This window comes from Pipistrellus kuhlii, unplaced genomic scaffold (genome assembly GCF_014108245.1).
Source record: "Pipistrellus kuhlii isolate mPipKuh1 unplaced genomic scaffold, mPipKuh1.p scaffold_m20_p_8, whole genome shotgun sequence".
In the NCBI taxonomy this organism is placed as follows: domain Eukaryota; kingdom Metazoa; phylum Chordata; class Mammalia; order Chiroptera; family Vespertilionidae; genus Pipistrellus; species Pipistrellus kuhlii.
Genome location: NW_023425584.1, coordinates 58,823,815 through 58,844,923, shown reverse-complemented (window position 1 = coordinate 58,844,923; position 21,109 = coordinate 58,823,815). Strand labels below are relative to the sequence as shown.

General features: G+C 38.6%; 1 protein-coding gene across 3 annotated transcripts in view; it reads right to left on the bottom strand.

Annotated features, from left to right (window-relative positions):
* Positions 1-21,109, bottom strand: part of PDGFC (platelet derived growth factor C) — a 171,772-nt gene that overhangs the window by 143,391 nt on the left and 7,272 nt on the right. The gene's annotated exons all lie outside the window — the stretch shown is intronic.

Here is a 21,109-nt window from a genome sequence, read left to right as displayed (position 1 = left end):
AGGCAGTACCCGCAGAGGCAGCCTGAACTCAGTGATAGCCAGCAGCTGGGACGTCTGAAGGATGTTCTGTACTTAGACAGTGAGGTAAAGTTTTGTTTTGTTTTTCATCTAAAGCTTTCCTATTGTTTTTACATTCAATATTATTTTGTATTAGTTTCAGGTGTACCTGTAGTGGTTAGACAATCATATACTGTACAAGGTGTTCCTCCCCTGGTATTTTCAGGACCACCATACCTAGCTCTCACAATATTATTGACTGTATTCCCTGTGCTAGTAATATACGGTTTCTCAATCTACTCACCTCAATAGACGTGACAAGCAGCAATCTATATGGTCAATACAAGACTTTGGGTCACCATGTGCTATTAAACACAGCTGTAAAAGGGCAGTTTTTTCCCCCCTGTGGTTTATGTCACACACTTGTCTGTAAACAGAGCCCATGGTGTGCAACCTAATGGCATGCCCCAGATGTTCCCAACAAGTGTACAAAAAAGCACAATCTTTTCTTGATCTTTAAGGCTTAAGAGCAGACTACACACTAAGTTAAAAAAAAAAAAAGGAAAAAAGAAGAAAACCCCATATGGTGCCAAATGTTGGCAGCTATCTTCTTTCTTCCCAGACAAAACTCGTAGGTCTTATGAAAACAACGTTTCTTGGAAAGTGCCAAAAACAACAGAGATAATTGTTGTGATGACTCTCCCTTGCCGACTGCCCAACAGCTTCACTGCTTTGACTGTATCCACATCTACCCTCCGGGATAAAACTGAGCCAACTTCAAATCTTAACCCCAAAGGGCCACCTTTAGGAATGACATTTCTGAGGATTCTGAAAACAAGTCTTGCATTCTAGGTGCTTTCCTTTAGAAGAGAAGAAAATGCTACTGTTGGTGCCTGTCCCCTCTCCTTTCCCCTCTGTTTACATTATGTTTAAAAAAAATTGTTTCTGCTAAAGCAGCAATAGAACACAGAAAATACTAAAAATGTATTTTAGCAAGTAAAATATCAACAGCCTCATTGCTTCCCTCTAGGCCTTGTAGATAAAATACTAATAACATTTTAGTATATTTCAAGCTGATCCCTCTACATAAAAGTAAAATGTGTCCTGTCATGCTTTAAAATGTTTACAAGCCTATTTTTGCCGTACCTTTACAGTTATCATGGCAGTGTGAGCATTTTCCCGTGGGGGTACAGCATTTTGATCACAATTGCGTATCCCACAAGTATTGACAGCTTTTTTTTGTAATTGACAGCATTTCTCATAGGAGGTTTATTGCTCTACTGGCCACCATGGACCAACGTTAAAGTCACTGATGGCGTGTGTAGCCATCACGAGAAAGGTGAAAGCGAATCACTGTATGGAAGAGTGAAAACCCAACTGCCCATCTCCGAACACAGTCAGTCCCTTGATGACTTCTTCAAGACCAGAGAGAGAAAATCTCTTTTGTTTCGAACCTAAAAGGCACAAATATATCCCCTTGTATCCTAACATTAAGAAGCTTAAAAAAAAAAACACTCATGATTATTCCTTTAAATACTCAAGCCATTTAAAGGTGTGTACAATATAGAAAATGAACTATTCAGTTTAAATGATGTAGAGAAGTTAAAAGACACTCATTACCTTCTGCCTAAGGGTGTTATCTCCTTGCTTTAACATGCAAATTAATGGGGTAGGCATCTAATTCTCACTTGTGTGGGATTTTTCTTTTTTTCTCCTTCAGAGCATTAATAACATTTGAGTTGGTCATTAAGAAGCAATCACACACACACACACACACACACACACACACACACACTGTGCAGCAATGTTTCTTTATAACAAACCAACCTCAGGAAATTATTAATGAGGGGTTAGGAGGTTACACAGCAGCTAAGCCCAGAAGAATGTCTGTGCAAAGAGAAAACTACCCATTCAAGGGAGGAGAAGTGCTGGGGAGGACTGGCAGTTTGAAAAGGAATTCCTTCCCGGCCTAGAAATTTTCTACATCGTGCAACGCCAAAATACGAGTCGGAATACTACACATTTCCAAACTGTGTGTTTCTAGAACGGCATCTGATTTTCTACTGAAATTAAGGACACAAGTGAGTTGTGCAACTGCTCCCCCTGCCCTTCCCTGGACCACGTTTGAGGAAATACCTGCGATGGGATAGATTCAGTCCTGCTGAAAGCAATTAAAAACTGGTGGCAAATTATTTGTAACTTTCAACTTTACCTACAGGAGGAGGAGGGGCCCAGAAGATAAGAGTGGCGTTACTCAGGGGTACACAAGCACCAGCCTCCCCAACCACCACAAACATCACCAGTGACCGCTTTTCATAGGCCACATGTACTGTTCAACAAAGCCAAACGTTGTAACCAATGTTATGGAGGGGTCCTTGAATATGCCACCCCAAAATGTGCCACTTTGGCATAGGGAATATTTTGAGCTGGAGGCAACTGAGAATCAACAGATGCAGGAAAAGTTCTCTGCCCTTCCCTTGGTCTGCCTCAAAGCAGAGCATAAATTTCCATCTGTGAAGGTGGCATAAATATCTCCCCTTTTGCAGTATCGGGATGAGGAGAGAGAACTTATCCCCGGAGATGGACAGCAGACACCAAGATTAGTATGTATAAACAGACGTTACTGAAATAATCCTTACCTTCCATTAGTTTCCCCTCTAGTTCCTAGTATCTTTCCCACAATTTATAGCCATTTGTTAAAATGGTATATTCTGGTAAGCTGCAGTCTAATTGATTCTTTGGGTTATTCATTAGTTTCTGTGAAGTCCCTGTGCACATAAAATTTAAAATATTAACAAAGTGTGCATTTTGTTTATCTATTTTTTTATCAGTTTGATTCACACACAGTAGTAAATGAACCTAAAAAGTTAGAGAAAAGGGTTTTGTTTTCTCCTCCCCTGCAGTTCAATAACAAGTTTGCAAAGCTGTGTTGAGTTGGAAAATCCTATTCACACTCAAAAATCATATATCTCTAACATGTTTATAATTGCTAAGTAACTAAAAATAAAATGTATCATTGACCAAAATTGGTAAAAACGTCAAAGTGAAAATACCAGTTAATGTCATTGTAACAAATAAAATCAGCAGTTCACATGTTTGTAATTTTAAAAAGTCACTTATTAGCTCTCTCAAATTTTGAGTGCCTGCCACAATCATTAGAGGCAAATAGTTTAAAAGAAATGTGCAATATACATGTTTCTATATTTATATATAGTTGCTTGTGAATATGCCAACATATTATTATTTTAATTTTGAAGTCACTATTAACCATGCAAGTTGTGATTAGTGGATGTGGGGTTCTTAATGTTTTCGTTTCTTATTGAACAATCTTTTGGTTTTGTGTGTATTTCTTTAAGTCTTTATTGTTGAAAATATTACATATGTCCTCTTTTTTCCCCCATTGACCCCTTCTAGCCCTACCCAGGCCTTCACCACACTATTGTCTGTGTCCATGAGTCATACATATATACATACATATGCATACAAGTTACTTGGTTTGTCTCTTTCCACCTTCCTCTCCTCCCCCCACCCATCCCTCACCCTCGCCCTGCCTTCCCTCTGAGATTCTGCAGTCTGTTCCAAACTTCTAGATCTCTGGATCTATTTTGTTCCTGAGTTTATTTTGTTCATTAGTTCCACATATGAATGAGATCATGTGATACTTGTCTCTCTGACTGGCTTATTTCACTGAACAATCTTTTGAAAAGGCAGTTTTCTTCTGAGATTGCCTCATAGGGCAGAAGTTAATCAGGATTGCTGAGTGGTTTCATATTCAAAGTCATGATTCTAATCTATCAAGTACAATTCAAATGGTACATGACAATGAAAAGAAGGCAACTCCTGTCTCTATTCCTGAGCCTGTCTTAGTTTTATGATTTTAATCTAGCCAGAGACAGGTTTTTCACAATTTAGACAAAATCTTAGCCTGGATATCCATACTCTATCTAGTTGTAAAGATGCAAAATTCTTGCAGTAAAAAACGTTTTAAATGCAAACTCATCACACAAGGAATCAAAGTAAGTCATTCCTAAATCCTCAAATGTACCCGGGCCCCTTAAAATTGCTCCACATTTAAATATTTTGGGCCATTTCTAGTGTAAGACTGAGGAGCAAAAAGACTGCCAGTGAAACGTCGAACTGGAAGAGAAAAACCCAAATCCTTCCCAGAAGTTATTATTCTGCTTTAGACTTCCTCCCCACAAATTAGTGAAATGACAAGCATTGATCACATTATCTTAATTAGAGCATAACCTCTTTTAATATGTACACTGAAATTAAAAAATCAAAAACAAAAAAAACGCCCCATTTATAACATAAGATACAATATATTTAGGCAAAGGATAATTCTGCTAGACTTTTTAAATACTGGGTATTTCAAATAAACAAAACTTTTTTTTAGAGCTTTTACTAAATATACCAGATTTTATAAACATCTATACACTTAAATAAATAAGGCATTGTCTATAAAATATAAGACGTGTCATGTAAGTCAGAAATAAATAATTTCAAGTCACAAAATAATGATAAAGCTAAGTTAAATTATAAACTAGTTGTTACAAACAGATGTATAGCCTAGTTTCTTAAGAAAAATAACATTTGTCTTATCAATTATCACTGAGGTAGATATCAATATTTATTACTATGTAGAAAATGAAATGGAAATATTCAAGGACATTTAAATACGTGTATTTTTGGTTACTCATTAGAATTACTGACAGTACTAGAACTCCCTCTATTAATGTTTTAAAATATAAACTATTCTTTAATCTGGCACACATTCCAGTATGAAGACCTAAATCACATACAAATGGGAAAATCAATGTTGGCAGCTAGACTAGAATGTAAATAGGATGAGCCAGTTCTCCCAATTCCTCAGACATTGCTGATGAGATATTCTAAGATGAAGCATTCAGTAAATTAACCTGCTAATGAACTCAAGAGCCAGTCATCTTCCTCAACCTGCAGGGGAGGAGAACTTCCAGCCCACTGGCAATGTAAAGCCCTCAAAATCATTTGCTCTGGCCCTGCAAGGCATTAGGGTGAGTTAATTAAATGTTTGACCAAATATAGCAAGCTAATTTTTAAGTTGATAATTTTTATGTCCCATGAATGATGTTATAAATATCCAAATAGCCCTTGGCAGAAAAAGGTTCCCACTCTATATGACCAAGAAAATTTCCTTGGCATTTTTAAAAAAATTATTATTCTATACAAGATTTAAACCCCTGGAGTCATTAGCATAATTTTTTCTTTTATAGCACCAACATAAACCATAAGAATACCAATAGAATCTGTGATCATTTTTAAATTCTTGGGCATAAAACAATTGAATAACTAGTCTGGAAGAAAAAAGGTAGAGAAAAGTTAGTTTCCTATTTCACCTATGTTTAAGAAAAGTATTTATAAAGGAAACATGCTAAATTTTGTCTTTTTAAGGAGACACTAAAGGAAATCTTAAAAATAAATGTTTGTAGTACCCAAAAAGAGCCTAAGCACAATGTTTAAATTATTGAACTAAAGAAATAAAATAACTTCTTAAGTACCTTGGATTCTATCCCATCATAAAGGAAAGATTTACATTGTCAAGCTTCATTTGCTCACATGAGGGTTACTCCTGAAATGTTTCTTTTATCCTGTAAATGAGAAAATTTTCCCCCTTGCACAAAAGATTGCATCATCAACTGTGATAAACTTGCAGTTGATATTAAGTTATAAGGCTGTCTCTCAAAAAGTCAAACTGCCAACCTACTAAAGATGTAGAGCAATCTTCCTCCTGTCCATGTTGTTTTCTAGATGACAGTCTCAGGTAATGTAGAATGAGAAGGAATCTAGGAAGAATCTAGTACTCTCAAAAGGATCATTAAAAATGCATTCACACTCAGATGTCATATCCACAAGCAACCGTGATATGCTATTTTCTCCAAAACATATCCTATATAATAAAGAAATAATATGCAAATTAACTCTCACACCCTCACAAGATGGATGCCTATGACCAGGCCAGTAGGAGAGTTAGTGAGGAATAACCAAACGACTAAGCAGCAGGCTGTGTGGGGCGACCAGGCTGGTGGGGGGAAAGGGGGGTGTGAGGGGCAACCAGGCCGACAGGGGGGGCAGTTGGAGGCAACCAGGCCAGCAGGGGGGGCATAAGGGGTGGAGAGGCTAGTGGGGGGTGGCAATTAGGGATGACCAGGTTGGCTGGGGAGGGGAGGCAGTTAGGGATGACCAGGCAGGCAGGCATGTGAGCAATTAGGAGCCAGTGGTCTAGGATTGTGAGAGAGATGTCCGACTGCCAGTTTAGGTCGGACATCCCCCAAGGGGTCCCGGATTGGAGATGGTGCAGGCTGGGCTAAGGAAACCCCACCTCTATCCTGTGCAGGAATTTCATGTATCAAGCCTCTAGTTTCTAATAATACCTGTGTCGTTTTTATATTATCTTTGCCTCTTACATGGCTATATACAATAAATACACAGTAGTGTTATTTATTATAGTTTAAATCACTAGATTTATTTGTTTTGTAAAAATAAGAAAATAAGGTGTACTTCCAACAAACCTTCTGAAATTGTTTTGGTTCTTAAAAATTTACCAGATGGCAATACTTTAAAAGCTGCCACAAAAAGACATAAAATGTGCTTTCTCACCCAAAGTAAGTTTTCTTTTTTTCAAAGCAGGTTCTCTCATAGCAGGAGTAAAACACTAGCTATGAGAGATTGAGAAGTGCCTATCTATCTAAGAAGCAGTCCATGTTCACTCTCATCAGCCAATATGTGTAACTCTCCCCAGCATCGACACTAAGAGTACTAGGATGCGACTGCCTGAATACATTGCACATGGAAACACACAGCCAGTCTTCACCCCTGCTAAGCACCATGCCTTTTAATTCTGACCGACTTCAAAATGAACGTAAGTGAAGACAATTCACTCTCCCTCATAGAGAGGAATAAAACAAATGAGACATTCGTATTGTCTTAAAACTATTGAGAAACATGGGCGTAAACATGTGTAGTCTGGGCATTGTACTTATGTAAATAGCAGAGGATATGGTTTTAATTTGGTTGTGACACCATAAATACTGGCATATTGAACATGCACTTACTGCCATGAATTTTGAACTCTCTGTCTCCAGGGTCTGCTTCTGTTTTGTCCACATGCCAGAACTGAGACTACTTGCCCATGATTTCATATGACCAGAGCTGAGCAAACAACTCTATTTCCAAGAGGGGAAAAAAATTATTTGAGTGATTTTTGAAACAATGACTTTTTCAAGGTGTCTGTCTTCCAGTGGATAAATCACAGTTGTCGATCTAAAAAATCTCAAAGCAAAAAAAGAAAGAGGAAAAAAACAACCTAAAATAAGAACATGTCTTATGTTAACCAGAAAGAAGAGAAGGGAGAAATAATGGAAAAAATTTGAAAATGGCCTTTTGATAGCCATGCTCTTCTTATAATACATTGATTTCAATAAATGTTATCACAAAGTTCCCTGCTAAAGAATAATTTTCCTGGAAATGGTAGCTTTTTTTTCTTTGTGAGGAAATAGCATTCTAAGCAGTCATCATTATAATTTTGCCAATAAGGTTCTTTGTACATTCATTTTACTCAGTATAAGCAGAAAGATTAAGAGGCCTTCCCGTGTATCCCCTTTTAGTTCCTCAAAATGCAGCCAGACACTAGTTTGCACCCCTCAGTTGTGAAATAAGGCATATGACTTCTTTAGAGCCCATCTATGATGACCTATGTGGACAAATGCAGACACCACAACAGAACTGGCTGCGGTAGGTCTAAGTGGGCTGTTTTCACTTCACTTAAAAAAAATCTACCATCCCTTGGGGCACTAAGCTAAAGCCTATTCAACATTTTATTCTCCGACACTTGAAAATTATGAGAAGTAAGACACATGTATAATTAAAATTTAAGGTAGAAAGGACTGAATTCCACACTCTTTGGGGAGTTTACACAAGGTAGACATCCCAGATTGAGAGGGACAGGAAGGCTTTATGGAAGGGGCAGCAATCGGACTGGGCCTTAAATACATGGCTTTGAAAATGCAGAGTGAAGGAGAGATAATAGTTATCCTTCCTTTCTCTCCACAGGCAGTAACTGGTCCATGTATTCATCATCTGGTACCTGAACTGTTGCAAATGCCTTTAAACTGGCATCCCTGCCTTTGGCTTCTCTGTCCTTTATAATCATCCTCATGTACCTTAGTTTTTGGAATGCAAAAATAAAAATAAAAAATCCAAACTGGATCATTCAATGAATAGTTACTGATCTATTACAAGCATAAAAAATATGAAAATGGAGGAAAATCCCCTAACCAGTAGGTTATTACCATTACAGAAGACATACAGCCTTCTCCCTCAGACCCATGTGATAATGTCTAAACACATTCCTTAGTATGACAGAAAGTGTCCTCCCTAATGAATGCATATTTTTTCAATATTATTTCTCACCAAACAGAGCTGATTTTTTTTTTCAAAGACTTTGTGCTCTCTCACAAGTCTATGCCTTCTGCTTAGAACACTCTTCCTTTTTAATGAATTTGTCTTATCTTTCAAGATATAGCTTAATACTGGCCAGATGAGAAGCCTGCCATGACCTGGAAATGGATCATCTTTGTGTTCCTTCGGTGTCCTACGTAGATCTCTAGTGTATTACAAGCCATTGTCAACATCAAATACTCCAAGAATTGCAATCTGATGATCTCGTTTCAGGATGTGACATGGCATTTAAAACACAAGGTGCTGGGTGTTTATTGGCTTAAAGTGACTTTTTGGTAACAAGAGTTGCAAGAGCAAAAGTATGAAGTCATTGCTGTGGTGAACAGAGATCAGCTTTGTGCAATCTTTTTTATTAGAAAGACTAAGGTGGGATCACAGCAGACCTGGAGGACACGAGGCATCCCCTTTTTTATGGAAAGTATAGTCCTCAATCCAGCAGCAGCAGCAGCAGCACCTGAGGAACTGCTATAATGTAAAGTCTCTAGTACCACCAAGGACCTACAAAATCTGAATCTGCATTTTAGTAAGATCCCCAAGTGGTCTGTAGGCATATTGAAGCTTGAGAAACAGTGATCCAAGCTTGAAGGATGTCAACAGAACCAAAACTTCAGGAAGATTATCTGGCATCCATCTCCTCTATACTAGTATGATTGATTGGAGGTGGAAGGGCATGAGAAAAGCCCAATGTATAAAGAAGAGTAAGAACACTTTTGCCTCAGAGTAGGTAACTGTACCTGGGTTAGGGTAATGACAGTGAGATTGCAGAAATTACAAATATAAATATACTAATATAAAAATAGAAATGTGATATTCATTCATTAGTTTGCCCATCATTATGTGCTTTTTTAATCATTTTATTATACATCCTAAATTTTTTGGAAAGGAATGATATTTAAACAGGACAAAAACTATTAGTTTTAAGTTGCATACTCAGACTTGGAGATCTGAAACTAAGCCTGATTATGAGAAATAGGGAGTCCTCTAAATATAGATGTAATTAGATCTAGAATGGGGCTGAGGTACAACAAGATAGGTACAGGGCCCTGGCAGCAAGGCTCAGTTGTTGGAGTATTGTCCCATACACCGAAAAGTTCAATTCCAGGGAAGGGTACATATCTAGGTTGCAGGTTCGATCCCCAATAGGGGCACATAGAGAGGCAGCCTACCAATGTTTCTCACACTGATGTCCTCTCTCTCTCTCTCTCTCTCTCTCTCTCTCTCTCTCTCTCTCTCTCTCTCTCTCCCTCCCTCTCTCTCTCAAAATTGATGAAAATGAAACATATTCTCGGTAGGATTAAAAAATAAATAAAAGACCGGTACCAGGACAGCAAAGCAGGGAGTAAAAGGCTTCTCCATGAATGTGGAATCTCTGAGACACATAAAAGTTACTTCCTGCCCCCTCCACCCTACCTCCTTTCCCAGACAGGCTCCCCCTCAGGAACAGGGTTGAGAGGGAGGGAAGATATCCCCAGCTGTCACAGTTGTAGTTTTAGTTATTGCAAAATACCGTGCAATTACTTCTAAATCACAAGGGTATTTTTTAGTTTGTTTATTTATTTGTTTGTTTAATTTACCTTTATTACTGAGAGTATTACAGATGTCTTCCATTCCCCCCTCCTCCCTGGGCCTACCCCCATCACACCCCAGGTTTTCCCCCACACTATTTTTTTTTAATATATTTTATTGATTTTTCACAGAGAGGAAGGGAGAGGGATAGAGAGCTAGAAATATCGTTGAGAGAGAATCATCGATCAGCTGCCTCTTGCACACCCACCACCGGGTACATGTCCTTGACCAGAACCAAACCCAGGACCTTTGAGTCCACAGGCTGATGCTCTATCCACTGAGCCAATCAGGTTTCGGCTCCCCCACACTATTGTCCATGAAATTCTTTGGTCACTCTCTTCCCGCACCCCATCATTCCTTCCCTCTGAGATCCACCAGTCTGTGCCATGCTTCCATGCCTCTGGACCTATTTTGTTTGTCAGTTTATCTTGTTCGTTAGATTCCATATATTGTATAAGTGAGATTATATTACACTTGTCTTTCTCTGGCTGGCTTATTTCACTTAGCATAATACTTTCTAGGTCCCTATATGCTGTCTCAAAAGGTAATAGATCCTTCTTTTTTACAGCTGTATAATATTCCATTGTGTAAATGTACCACCTCTTTTTTTATCCATTCATCTACTGCTGGGCACTTAGGGTGTTTCCAAATCTTATCTATGGTAAATAGCACTGGTATGAACATAGGAATGCAGATATTCTTTCTAACTGGTGTTTCAGACTTCTTAGGATATATTCCTAGAAGTAGGACCTCTGGGTCCAATAGCAGTTCAATTTTAAATTTTTTGAGGAAAGTCTATATTGTTTTCCATATTGGCTGCACCTGAGGGCATTCCCAGCAGCACTACACTAGGGTACCCTTTTCCCACATCTTCGCCAGCACTCGCTTGTTGATTTACTGATGGTAGCCGTCTTGGCAGGTGTGAGATGATACCTCATTATTGTTTTAATTTTCATTTCTCTGATTAGTGACTTTGACATCTTTTTCATGTCTCTTGGCCATCTGTATATCCTCTTTAGAGGAGTGTCTGCTTAGATCCTTTGCCCATTTTTTAAATTGGATTGTTTGTCTTCCTTTTGTTGAGTTGTCTGAACTCTTTATACATTTTGGAAATTAACTTCCTAATTCCATTGGCAAATATGTTCTCCCATACAGTGCATTTTTAAAATATATTTTTATTGATTTCAGAGAGGAAGGAAGAGGGAGATAGAAACATCATTGATGAGGTAGAATCATTGATCGGCTGCCTCCTAAATACTCCCCACCGAGGAGCAATCCCAAAACCAGGCATGTACCCTTGACCAGAATCAAACCTGGGACCCTCAGTCCACAGAATGAGGCTGTACCCACTGAGCCAAACTGACCAGGGCTCATACAGTGCATTTTGAGAATGGTTTCTTTTGCTGTGCAGAAGCTTTGTTGTTTGATGTAGTCCTATTTTTTTCTTTGTTATCTTGCCCTAGAAGATGTATCTGTGAAAATTCTGCTATGTGAGATGTCTACAATTTTTCTGCCTATATTTTCTTCTAATATTTTTTGGTTTTACAACTTACAATTAAGTCTTTTACCCATTTTGAGTTTTTTCTTGTGTATAGTATAATTTGGTAGTCTAGTTTCATTTTTTGCCTGTATCTGTCCAATTTTTCCAGCACCATTTTTTAATGAGACTGTCTTTATTCCATTATGCTCTTGCCTCCTTTGTCAAATACTGATTGAGTGTAATGGGTTAGGTTTATTTCTGGGTTCTCTGTTCTGTTCCATTGATCTATATGCCTGTTCTTAAGCCAGTACCATGTCATTTTGATTACTATCCCCTTGTAGTATAATTTGATATCCAGTATTGTGATACCTCTAACTTTGTTCTTCTTTCTCAAATTGCTGAAGCTACTACAGGTCTTTTTGGTTCTATACAAATTTTTTTGGATTATTTGTTCAAGATCTGTGAAATATGCTATTGATATTTTAATAGAAATTGTGTTGAATCTATAGATTATTTTGAGTAGTATGGACATTTTAATGATGTCAATTCTTTATTTTTTAATTCTTGGTTGTTTAAAGTATTACATATGTCTAATTTTTCCTCCCATTGACCTCTCCCTAGCCACTCCCACTCTCCAGCACATGTCCTCATCCCCCTATTGTCAGTGTCCATTGGTTATGCTTATATGCATGCATACAAGTCCTTTGGTTGATCTCTTACCCTCCTCACCCCCACCCCCACCACCAAACTCTGTATCTCTTTACTGAGTTGAAAATCCATGTTCTAGAAAAAATATTCATCCTGAAATAGGGAGTTTCCCACTGCTCTGTAAAATTCAGGAGCAACAAAAGTGTAAGTAGTATTTTGATGAAGACCCAAAGGTCATGGCTTTTCAACATACCAGTTCCATGTCCAGGTTGCCAATAATGATAAGAAGGATTTCCCATGATGTGAGTACACATAACACCTACACTACAAACCTACGCGGGACACAGCCCTCTTTGGAGAGTGTGTAAAATGCATAACAAGGTGTATTCTCTTCTTGAACAAACAACTGCTATAACCTGAACCCATCTCCAACACATTTTTATGTGGCTTTAATGGATGCTAAGGAAAAAACAAAACAAAACAGAAAACAACAAAACAAACACTGTGTCATGCTTGCTACAGATGCTAGAGCTCCACAGCAGAGAACTCAGAGGCTTGCAGTGGTTTTCCCCCACCTCTTATGATTTTTAAGGGCATCAGCACTAGAAAGATAAAGGGACATTAAAGTGACCATTTCCCATCTCCTAAAATCTACTCTACCCTGCCCTGGGTTCTGAAAGCACAAAAGTTGGTCATCTTTCCAGGGCCTTCTCCTCTAACAACTTTTCTCAGCCTTTTCTAATGGCTCTGCTGTAACTAATCTCACCTTCCTTTGAATTCTCACCAAACAATGCATTTTATTCCATAGTATAGCTAGTTACATGTCTTATGTCCCCCTTTTGCTATAAACTACATACTGGAAAGCAGCCACTAAGTCTAAATAAACTTTGCTCCTTCTGCATGTGTCATAGTTTCAGGCAGGTTCTAGTATCATCTAGCATACACACCAGTTTGGAACATTTTTATTAGATAGCATACAACTAGGCATAGCTCTATGCTCTATGAAAGAGGTGAGTGGGCAACTAAGCAAAAAGATGTGAGTTGTTTTCAGCATCACATAGAATCCAATTTAAAGGCAAATCTTAGGCTTTCCATAAACATAAGGCCATCTAGCCTGAAGTTGCTCATTAAAGAAAAGGAAATAGCAAGTCACACATTACACAGAAACTATAATATCCACCATTGTCCGTTGTTTTGTAGGCCTGTGGAGCTGGAGCAGTTATTTCCGCTGCCAAACTTCCAGCACTAACACTTAAAAGTTGCCAGTATGGTATGATGCCATCAGTTTTTAAAACTTAGAAAGGCTCATTGATTTTTACTGGTTTCTTACACAATCCACTTCCTTTAAGACTCAGTGAGCCAACCCTGATTGAGAGAAATTACAGAATGAATCAATGTTATGGTATCAACATAGAAATTATTTCGTTTCCTTTCCTCACTTCAACTTCCAAATTTATTTTTGGCTTCCACTGCCTCCAGTCATCACCCCCAATAGTCAGTGCCACACATTCTTACAGTCCCACTCACCTTCCTCCCCTTCTTTGGAACATTCGGATACACCATCATTCCAATTTCAGAGGCAGCAAACCAATATCCTAATGCAATAAGATAGCTTTCTAAAGCAAGACAACCTGGAACAAGAATTCTTACCACATCTCAAGTAAGACGAATGAAGGTCACCATAGATTGGTTAAAACAGCAGTTTTATTCCAAGACTGGCAGAGTTACAGTGACTGCAAATTATAAATGTTGTTGGGCTTCTACTTTACATGGTTGTAGTTATGATTCTACCTCTGTGAGCCAGAACAATTATTTTACAATTAGTTTAGACATGTCTGAGCCCAGAAGGGATATTTCTATTTCAATCATTACATGTCCCTTGAATAGAAACCAGGGCTACCCCAAACCAGATCAATTCAACCCTTCCTATGTGCGTTTCTAACAACTGTCCAATATTTAACAAACGTAAGTGCAAATGCTCAAACATTTCATTATGTTTTCAAACTGCAGTAGAAAATAGCAATAACGGGCTTTCGTGCACTAAACAAACACAAACAAATAAATAAACAACAACAAAAAAAAAAACAGGCTAGTAACTTCATTGCCAAGATAGAACATGATCACAATCCTTTAAAACTTCATGCACACTCCTGAGTTTGGACTGCAGATCTATCACTTACACATCTAGTAAATGACCCAATTTGTTTACATGGCTCTGTACCTTTTTACGGCCTTTCTATAAAGAAGTTATTACATCCATTCTCTTTATTTTGTTTAAGAGTGTTTGAATGAACCCCAGAACCACAAGCCTATTAAACAAGCTCTCCTCAGATGGACATGGTCTCATATAATTCACCAGCGCCGGGGAGATTTTCAAAACAATGTTTGTCATTTGGAACCACCACACATTCCCACACACCAAAAGTATTTCCTGTGCTTTATGCAGTTTGAAATTTGGGGGAGATATGTTAAATGAGTTCTATTTTTTTCCCAAGTAAAAGTGTGGCCTTTGCACTTCTTCCAGAGGATTTGCACCTCTGGATGTGTTGTTATGGTAGGTTGGCCATTCAGAAATGACTGCAAACAAAGATTGCAAGGGAATGTAGAATCCAGACATCCTAATTGATTTCCTAGGATGTAAATGTTAGCTCTAAGAGGAAACCATTTGAAAGCAGTTAGTTTAATGGAGTGCCCAACGGATGCCTATTAAATGTTATCGGTACAGATTAAAGATAAATGTTCTACATTGAAGAAAAATAAGCATACAGAATATTTAATTTCTAATTTTACATTCTTAACCATGCCTATAAACCTCAACCCTACTAATATTCTCAAGAAAACAAAGGTTATAACCACTTCTTTAAGATTTAGCATTTATTAATGAAACAGCTAGACTCAACATCCCATATCTTTGCCAGATTTTGACCTAAGAACCATCTGCTATTTTTAGATTATTGATTTTTCTAGGAACAATTTGTGATACAAAGTAAATATATGCTTTTGCCCATGTATACTACATATCTATAACATATAACACTGCATGTGAAACTACAGAAACACCCGTGTGCCATGAGGTCTAGTCTTTTGTATTCTAGAGACAGTTCATGTTCAGACAGGCCTCCAAAACTGGAATGTATTTTTGTTTATAAATACAAATAAAGCCAGTAACAACATGCATACTTATTTAATAAGAAGCATCCCCCAATACCTTTGTTACCTGCCCCACAAACATATTTCCAGTGGAAGAGGTCTGTTTCTTGTACCATCCATCTCTGGCTGTGGAGGTGCAGAACTATGCTTTCCAGACTAGCACCATTCAACTCTTCTTGTTTTTATAGTGTTCACATATTTGTTCTTTGAATGGATGGAATTGTTACTTGTGGGGAGAGGTCCTTGTCGCCACCTGTTGCTAGTGGGAGTGGATTTATGCAATATCCCTAGAAAAATAATTTTCTGAGACTCTCACAGAAGAATGAGTGATCTTTACTTGAAATTAAATCCTTTAGTGTCCAAGGTCTCATTTCCCCCTAATCCCACAAAGGAAGAAGTATAGCTGTAGCTTTCATAGGACTAGAGTCAGAGTCAGTGTCCAGAGTGTTTGTTCTTTGTTGGGACAATACAATGCAGCATCGGGCTAGCAAGGCTTGTGTTCCCTGCTGCAGTCCATCAGTGAATTGTGCCTGGGGTCCACAGGGCCACATGGCTATGGAGGAAACACGGGCAGATGCAAGGAAGCAGAAATGAGAGCCCTATGAGCCATGAGGAACAAGAGAGTGAATTCCTTTTGGGAGGTTATGTATTCCCAGATTTTTGTGACCATTCTGGCCAATTATCTCTGTTCCCAGCTGTAACTCACAGGCACCTGTCCTAGTCACCCCAACTTCATGGGCGTGCATCTATTTACCTTTTGTCAGAGCTCTGGCCCCAGTGTTTTCAGGGAATGGGCCCATGGTTCCTTGGGGAGTGTGAAAATGCAGCTTCCTGATGAAGCTGCCCAAATGACACCCCTATCATATGGCCTCCTCTTTGTTCTTTTCCTATTATTCATAACTAGCTAATTACAACAGTATCAGTATGATAGCAAATCACACTCTGGTAACAAAAAGTCTTCAGTATATTCCCACAGAACAAGCTAAAGACTCTAGAAGCTATTTTCTGTGTTCTTAACCAATTTGCACCCTACCTGTCACCATGCCTTGGGTTGAAAGAATGACAAATCAGAAACGAACCCTGCAGGTTCCCCTTTTGCCAAGCCCAGTTAGAAGTTTCTAGTGGGCAGCTGAATCTTTCTTCCTGTTTGTTCACAACTTAATCACATTTTAAACTAATGTTCCTTCTTAGCACATGGATTTTAAACATTGCCTGCTGCCATTAAAAAAAAAAATTATAATGCTATACTGACTTGCAATTTGCACTTCTAATCACCTCAAACTATGAATGCCTGAAGCACTATGGGAAATAGACTGTGATGTATTCCTCAGTGGGGAAAAAATAAAGATAAATAATATGACTCTTTAAAAAAAAAAAAAAGATGTCCTTATAAATACCCAACAAAAATAACTGCCAACAACAATGTGAGATGGGTACCTCAGAAGTCTAACTTCTGTTGTTCAGGGTTTCTGATCGCTGTGGAGACACAAAAGGCAGGTGCATGGGCCAGCTGGGCATTGTTAAGTACAGAAGCCTATCTTCCATCTTGCAAATAATGAAAATCTTAAAATAGTATCGTCCCATAAACAGGGCTTTCCTAGAATGAAAAGCATATAGATTCAAAAACAAACAAACAAACAAAAAACACAAAACAACAACAAAAGGCAGGACAGCTAGATAACACAGCCACCAAGATAATCCATTTATTTCCAATCCTCAAATAACACAAACTATTCCTAGCCTTTGTATACAAGGGACCAGAATGAACTTCACTAGAAAATTGATGCAGTTACTCCATGTCGAGGAATTAATTTTCCACGAAACTTTAAATTCTTCCCCTTAAAAGCGTTAAGGCCCTTTTCTTTGCTGCTTGCAATGCAATAGCTTCATTACACTAATTCAGTGCGCTGGAAACTGCCTCCCTTTTATCACAATCTCCTGATCCCTCCGCCAGGCTCCTTCTGCATGCCATCCATTTTGTGAATGAAGTGTGAAAATAGCTCTTTGTTTACATAAAGAAGGCAACAGAGAGTAGTGTGGACACAGGCTGAGCTGATTTGAGTGTAACTGAGGCTCTGCAGCCTGCCCTGCTCACCGGTTCAGAACATCCAAACATGCCTAAGGACTGGGAGAAGATTCCAGCAATAAGCAGTTCACTACACACACCGAAGCAGAGCTCTGCTCCTACATGCCTGATTAGAAACTCACCAGAAATCAAAGATTTTTACTAAACCTGAAACGTGAAGGCAACATTTCCTTGTATCCTGTGAGTGAACAGCAAGTTTTGCAGGAAGCATGTCCTGCAAACAGCATTCGGGCCTTTAACGTCAAACACCCAGGACACCTTGTAACTTATTTCCTGCCTCTACTCATGCTTAACACTAGGCTCTTCTTGTCTCTCACTCATGATACACCTTTGCGGGCCTCTGTCCTTCAGCAGGCTGTTCCTTCTTTCTAGAATGCTTCCCTCTTTTCCCCCTCTCCGATTCACTTCAAAATGAGTCACTTCCTCTGTGGGAACTTGACTCCTTGCACTTCTTTTCCAGGTAGAACCAACCGTTTGGTCTATCAGTAGAGGATTTTGGAACTGAGCTCAACAACTGTGTTCCCATAGCAGTTGGAGCACAGAGCTAACAGACCATTAGATGAAAAACACAGGCTCTGCCATCCCTCTTGGACAGAGCTTCTCAAGGGCAGGGACAGAATCACGTTCTTCAAGGCCCCAGTACCTGGGGCAGAGCTCAGCCAAGAGCAGATGCTCGTAAATATTTGCTGAATAAAAAAAACAATGTTCTAATAAAACATTAGACCACTTAACTCACGAAGGAAGAGGCACGTGGCTCCGAGTCCTGGCTTGGAGTCAGACCGAAGTCTAAACGTTTACCAGCTGCGGGACCTTGGCTAAGCTACTGAGCCTGGCAAAGCCTTGCTGTTTCTCCTCATACCTCACGGTGAGGTTATAAAGATAAACTGTAGACTGTCTGCAAACACTGAGCACCTGACAGGCACTCCTGGGGAGTCACTATCTTAAGCATTATAAAACCAGAGGCAAACACACACACACACACACACACACACACACACACACACAAAAAAAAACACCCACAAAACACAGAGGCTCCTTAAGAACTCTTTAGACCCATTCAACACCCCTCAAAGAATGCATCCAAAGCCTGCTTTTTTGTGTGTCCTTCCTGGGAGTTCTCACTGGTTTCTTATCAGTACACAGTGTACATAACAGTAATGCAAATCTATATCCTTGTACTTACCATTAATTGGCCTTGTGCTGCTTGGGGATGTTGGTTTCCCTCAAGAAAACAGAGGTCCACTTTGCCTCTGGGCCTCCCCTCCACCCCCCCCCCCCCCCCAAGACCCAGCATCACTCCAATGCAACTTATTTGATTGAGAAATGGCTCAGGCACTATTCAATGGGAAAAGGGGAAAGTATAAAAAAAAATCATACTTCAAAAATAAAAGTGGAGCTAAGTCTAGCACCAAGAAAGCTGAATTATCAAAGCCTTCCCGGCAAAGATGGTTCAGTTTAGAAACCAGACAAATTTCCAGGGAGGAAGCTGTCTGGTCACCAGGGCACTGGAAATCACCACTTGAAGATGGCATCTGAGGTTTCTTGTGAAGTCAGATGATTGATCAAATTGGCTAAACTCCATTTAAAATGAATGCTCAGGAAATAAAAAACAAAATGAGGTAGTGAGACAAAGTATGTCACTCTTAGCAAATTGGCTGTAAGGACAGATGTAATTAATTTAACTCCTCTTTATAACTTTTAGCTCCTTGGCCCTCAATTTTAGGAACTTTACAAACAAAAGTTTCAAAAAGGTAAATGAATCCTGTTTCAGGCAATCTATTCAAGACCATAGTTATGAATCTCTTTTCTAATGCTTTTGACTTCAAAGAGAAATCTGAACCTCTGTATCGATTAGCCTATACAATATGGTGCAAATAAAAATTAAGGTTACTCAAGAAATCCATTCCAAAGAATAAAAGGTCGTGCTTTCCAGGCTATGCTTCTTATTCATCCCTATGGTACTTTCACCACTGAGACATTTTGCTAAATCAAATGTTCAAAATTATCTTTTTTAAAAACCCTCCCTAGGGAGTCATGTGTTCCAATGTCAATCATCTCCTTCACATCATCACCAATTAACAAACCAAAATATTCAAATAAACATTATCCATCCATGAACCTGGTACGTCTACTTAAAATAATGTCCTATCATGCAGTAGTAACAATTCCAAAGGTATTATAGTATTTCAAGTCATTTGCCAAATTTGTCATATTTCCATCCTAAAAAAAGTATTATGCTATACATTAGATTATCTGTTCCATTTAATAAATATGATTATTTTGAGATTGCATTCTTTAGTGATCTTGTAAAGAATGTTTCCAAATCAAGGAAGTCTTACCTTCTTTCACAACCTGCAAAGCATACAACCTCCTAAAATAATCAATAAATGCTTTCATAGGAAGCATTGGAATTTTAAAACTAGAATTCTAGTTGCCTAACTGGTTCTCACATAAGGAACACTATACCACCACTTTAGCAGCTTAACACTGTTGTATTCAACGTGACCTTGACAATGTCACTTCAGCCCTCTAAGCTTCACTTCAGACATCAGTGAGGATAGGTTCCTTGGGACCTTCCAGTCCTAATATTCCACTCACCATGTTCACTACTCATTTCTGGCCTATGCAAGTTATCAGTGAGCCATAAGCAAAAAATGGAAGAAAAGACAATGATTTTGGAGGCATGTGAGTCATTCAAAATTCACTATTCTTCATAGTCAATGGCCCATATCATAACCCTATTTTTAGAAAAATGTAGAGGTACACTCAGCAATGGCACTTTTAAGAGAATAAATAGCACCAGTTGTAGGAAATCTACCCACTTATTTGGTGTATACTCACCTAAAAACATGGTATATAGTTGACCCTTAAACAATGCAGAGTAGTTAAGGGTACCGATACCTCATAGTAAAAAATCCAAGCATAATTTTAACTCCCCCAAAACTTAACTACAGTTGACCCTTTGCATCTGCGAATTCAAAAAACAGTATTTTCAATCCATGGTTGGTGATCTGATATTGAGAATGTGAAAACACAGTTTCTATACGTGGTTGGTTAAATCTGCAGATGCCAAAACCTGGGATGTGAAGGACCTATTGTACTTATTTTTAAAGCTCCTGTAAAGTGACCCATGCAGCTTAAACCATGTTGTTTAAAAGTCAGCTGTATTTAATAAGGGATAGAGTAGTACTCTTATTTGCATATCTTAACACAAGCAATAAATAAACAATTTTATCTTCCTATGAAAAAAGTAGAACACTGTAGAAGTCCCAAGACCAAAAAGAAATCTTCAAAGATGGCCTGCCATTCTAAGTCAACATCATAGTCTTGCTCTAATATGGAACTACATCCAGAATCATTCATTAAATATTTATTGAGTGCATACTATATCCACATCTGTTCTGGGTTCTGGCGCTCTCACAGAGAGCAAAAGTTGGACTAGGTGCACGCTCTCAGGGAACTTACATTCTGTGAGGTTGGTGGTTGAGGTAGATTCACAATTAATTAATTAACTAGCTAACTAACAAGAATATCAAAGAATGATAAGTGCTATGTAGTTCAGTAATCTTGATGTGATAGTGAAAGCTGGCTAATTTACACCAAATGGTCAGAAAAAAACCTCTCTGAAAAGGTGATTCATTGAATCTAGATGATAGGAAGGCACTACCCATGCAAATGCA